The sequence below is a fragment of the Nicotiana attenuata genome, chromosome 8 (genome assembly GCF_001879085.1).
Source record: "Nicotiana attenuata strain UT chromosome 8, NIATTr2, whole genome shotgun sequence".
Lineage (NCBI taxonomy): Eukaryota > Viridiplantae > Streptophyta > Magnoliopsida > Solanales > Solanaceae > Nicotiana > Nicotiana attenuata.
In genome coordinates, this window is record NC_031996.1 from 20,624,598 (window position 1) to 20,629,653 (window position 5,056).

The window sequence follows — 5,056 nt, forward strand, 5'->3', positions numbered from 1 at the left end:
TTTAAGGCCTGGGAACACAGAATTGACTTGTAAATCAAGTGGTGACCTTTTGGGTCATCACAGATAAAAATCAAACCAACCCGGTCCATGTACACCCTAATCATCACAATTTCGATGCACCAACAACTAGACAGATTTCGACGCATCAACAACTCACACAGGAAGCAACAGTGCAACTCACAAAGGAAACAAAAAGACCCAATATTAGGTTCTAATCAGAGGCAGATTTAGAATTTGGGTTCTACTTTCAAGCTTTTTAATATTAAACTCATTATATTCATAAAATTATAAGTTCAGACTTATTATTTATTGCAATTTACATATGTATATTTATGCTCCGCAATAAAAGTATTAGATTCAGATAAACTCAATGCCGAGTGCTACATTCGCCTCTGGGTTCTTAATACTCTTGTTATATCGTCCAGGCTCCAAATTGTTCATCAAATTTTATCGGATAATAAACTAAAGAGAACCACACAGACTTCAACCAATATGACAATTCTTAACCAAAGTCACAACTAACACTTATAAAAAGCCTAAGAAAACGGTCTAAAAGGGAAACACTACAAGAGTAAATTACATTACAACTCTTTTAGCTAATTGTTATCTCTAGATTTTTAGCTATGGAATCCTCAACCAAAAGCCAAATACCAACACAAACAGAAGAAGAGCGTAACTGCACATATGCCATGCAACTATTAACATCTTCAGTCCTCCCCTTTGTATTGCATTCAACAGTTCAATTGGAAGTTTTTGAAATATTAGCCAAAGCTAATGACACTAAACTTTCAGCTTCTCAAATTGTTACTCAAATTCCAAACTGCAAGAATCCTGATGCTGCTACTATGTTAGATAGGATGCTTTTTGCCTTGGCTAGTTACTCATTGTTTACTTGTTCCATTGTTGAGGAAGAAAATGGTGGATCGAAAAGAGTGTATGGTTTGTCACAAGTAGGAAAATTCTTTGTTAGAGATGAAGATGGTGCATCAATGGGGCCACTTTTGGCTTTGCTTCAAGATAAAGTATTCATTAACAGCTGGTAAGTTTTGTGGGAGGTAAAATAAAATAATAAGAAATTTGATGGCATAATGTGAAATAAGATTGAGATATCCACAATTAAGTCTGGAACAAAATTTATATCATGTTTGGTTGACCGTATAAATTTATCACGGTCAACTAAACATAGTATAAATTGATTACCAAACTTTGGAGCATTATTAAAGCGTCGAAGCCATTAGATATATACTTTCAAGATGAAAGCTAAAAAATGTTTTAAGTTATGGCACCAGAATAGGGAAATACATCTATAGCTAAAAAGCTAATAATGATTTATTCTCTCAACTCAACTAATTCATAAGCCATTTAGATAAATTAGATTCTTAGGTTGACCTTAATTTAGTTTAATCGTAGGTGGGAGTTCAGGAAATCAATGTTGTACTAAATACTTCTCGTAGATGTTGGTCCTATTATTTTAATTTGTTATTCTCTAGTGTAAAAGCTTATATATCATGTGTGGTCTTTGTTACGTGACACAATTTGACCAACTTCTCACCAAATATATGAAGTGAAATAATGTTTAAAGAAAATAAAATATATAATCGAAAACTATATTAAACTCTTTTATTTTATAAAGAGGCACGACAAAATTAGATCATATCTGACTGTCTATCTAATTTAAATACAGGTTTAAATTAAAAGATGCAGTTCTTGAAGGAGGAGTTCCATTTGACAGGGTACACGGTGTACATGCATTTGAATATCCAAAATCAGACCCCAAATTTAATTATGTTTTCAACAAGGCAATGATCAATCACACAACTGTAGTCATAAAAAAAATACTTGAAAATTACAAAGGTTTTGACAACCTTAAAACTTTGGTTGATGTTGGAGGTGGTCTTGGAGTCAACCTCAAGATGATTACAGCTAAATACCCCACAATTAAGGGCACTAATTTTGATTTGCCACATGTTGTTCAACATGCCCCTTCCTATCCTGGTACCTTATCATTCTTGTTTTATTGTTCACTTTACTTTGACAATCTGGTCCAACTCTAGTTAAATTTACTTAATTCACATCATGAAAAATCGTTAGATATTTACCTTAGCTTATATACATTGAAATGCTAAATATTACTCCTATTATAGCTTTCAACTTCATAACGTAGACATAAAGGAAGTGAGCCACGGTTAGAGGCGTATCTAGGTTAAGGGATATTGGTTCACGTGAACTCATGCTCTACTCTCAAAACAATGTATAACAAAGTTATATTTCTTCAAAATTACTTAAATATATGTGCGTGCACCCTTGCATAAAGATTTTTATGGTGCAATTATTATTGGGTGTACCTCTATATAAGTGAAATTGGCGGTTTAAATTCCACTCCGGGCGGTCTTGTTTTTGGCATGGAGTATATATATGTGTGTGTGTGTGTGTGTGTGTGTGTGTGTGTGTGTGTGTGTGTGTGTGTGTGTGAAAATCACTAAAATTTCAAAAAGAATATAATTTTGAACCTATAATTTCAAATGTGTAGTGGGTTCATGGTAAGAGACCGAAGTTAAACCCTCAAATATAAATTCTAGATCCGCCTCTTCATAATAGTACACCCCTCCTCTTGAAATCCTGGATCTGCCTCTGGTCACAGTAATGTCGTATTACATGATTATGTAATTACATAAAACTGAATTAAACCTTATCTAAAATGGTAGAGCTTTATCGACTGACATAAGACTTTCTTGTACATATACAATAAATTCTTAACTTGAATTAAGTTTGTGATCATAATATTGCAGGGGTGGAACATGCCGGGGGAGATATGTTTGAAAGTGTTCCAGAAGGAGATGCTATTTTTATAAAGGTACGTCCAAATCTTTGAGGAGTCAAATAGGCTTAGCAGAAGAAGTAATTTTAAAACAAATTCAGTTTACCAAAATGACTAATATTTGGATGTGGAGGAAGTAATCAATAGAAGTTGCACAAGATATTTGTTGGTTTTGGCTATTTTTTTTTTCTTCCTGAGGTCTGGGCACCCTTCCTAGAAGGTGGTATGGACCTGTAGATGCTCATAGTTTGTAGTAAATTTTTGTTTGTTATGGTAATATTCACGGATTATTGCAAAAAATAAATAAGTCTAGGTTTATTTGTTTGGAACTGGGGGTGGGGGGTTTGGGGAGGGGGAGTAATAACGTGCCAAAACGACTTCTATTTTATGAGGATTGGGTCTGAGTTAGTTTGCATGCTCCTCGGCTAATTCTATTGGATACCTGTTACCTCGCATCAATATAGGTACCATGTAATTATACCTATCAAGGCTCAGACAAACGAGAAGAAACCAACTAGTGTTTTTTTCTTCACTAAAATAACTTGCCACAATGACTATATTTTGTTTGCTTCTTAATAAAGTGGATTCTTCACGATTAGAGTGATAGTCACAACCTAAAGTTACTAAGGAACTGCTACAAGGCTCTACCAGACAATGGAAAGGTGATTGTTGTTGAGGGCATTGTACCAGTGAAACCTGACACTGACACCATAGTGGTTGGCATCGTACAATGTGATTTGATTGTGATGGCTCAATATCCGGGAGGCAAAGAGCGATCTGTACAGAAGTTTCGAGCCTTGGCTATTGAAACCGGATTCAAAGGCGTTAACTTAATATGTTGTGTCTGTAATTTTTGGGTTATGGAATTCTGCAAGTAGATTTCTACATGCGTTGAGTTTCTATTCTGAGTATCCATTTATGGCAGTCCGGGACTGGAATTGCAGCTTAGTCCAGATTGAACGTTGATATTCCCAATAATATTTCTATTATTTTCCTTGTTTGTTTCTTTTGTATGAGAGGATGTTATTTTGAGTAATGGTAAACATGTTTTCTAGGACAGAAATTTTAACTTTGTCCAATTTTATATTGATATTCCTAGTAAGGTTTATATGACATGTGTCTCTATTATAAGAATAGTTTCAATATTCACAAACAGGCACTTGCGAAAGCATCTGTCTTGGAAGTCAATTTCCTCCCCATCTTAGTGGGCTAAAGACGACTGCGATTGACAAAGTAGGGGAAGGTGAGTCTTGTCTCTATTAATTTTGTCGTACTTGGAGGAGTGGTGACTCGAGAGTACATACCAGACGAAATGATGGTGGCTCCATACGGGGGATTGTCGAGTTATTATGGGTGCATTAACTAGAAATTGGTGACTAAAATTGCAACTTAGTACTGATGGATTAAAATAATTTCACGATCCAATTCCATTTTAGATCGTGATGGCTCCCCAGCACCATTGCTAGGCAAGCCAACAGTGAACAATCTAGTGATTTTCCATTTTAATAAATTTTTAAAGTTAAACAGCCGGTCCTTAATTTTATAGATCTAGTAAGAAACAGATTTTAAATGAAAGCAGCTAAATGCATTTATGACCATAGAAATAAAACAAAAATCACAAGTCTACTAGTCTGTGCCAAGATCTGGTGTCACAAATGTATGGGCTACTAGTATGATATACAAAAACTTCTACTCTACTGTCTGAAATAGAATAGACAGAAAATAAATCAAACGAGAGACTCCGGCTGCTGCTGAACGGCTCAGAAGGGCAGCTCACCGTGTAGTCTCAAACCAGAAGCCAAGTGTGCGCGCCAGACTGATAACCAGATGCACCTGTCTCAGATCTTTCACATCAAGTACAGAAGTGTAGCGTGAGTACATAAAATTTACCCACTAAGTATCTAGTCTAACCTTGAAGAATTAGTAACGAGGGGTTGACTTTGACACTTACAATGGGCCAAAAATACAATAATATGAAGTTCTAATTAAACATGATATATAAAATAATAATAGAACTCAGAGCAGGAAAATAAGTAAACAATCCTTTCATTTCAAGTAAGAACCAAATCATTTCTCTCATATAATCCTTTCACCTTTCAAGTCTATGAAACAATATTAAGTATAAAAGGGGTTCCAATATCATAACGTACGTCTTATGCCGAGGACGTACGGCCCGATCCAAAATACATATAAATATACTGTGCATTGCCGAGGGTCGAACGCCCCCAATCATATATA

At 35.2% G+C, this 5,056-nt stretch overlaps 1 pseudogene across 1 annotated transcript; it reads left to right on the top strand.

Annotated features, from left to right (window-relative positions):
- Positions 577-3,851, top strand: LOC109231036 (annotated as a pseudogene). The gene is made up of 4 exons (XR_002068747.1): positions 577-1,039; positions 1,685-1,995; positions 2,790-2,854; positions 3,400-3,851. The product of XR_002068747.1 is annotated as a caffeic acid 3-O-methyltransferase-like (transcript).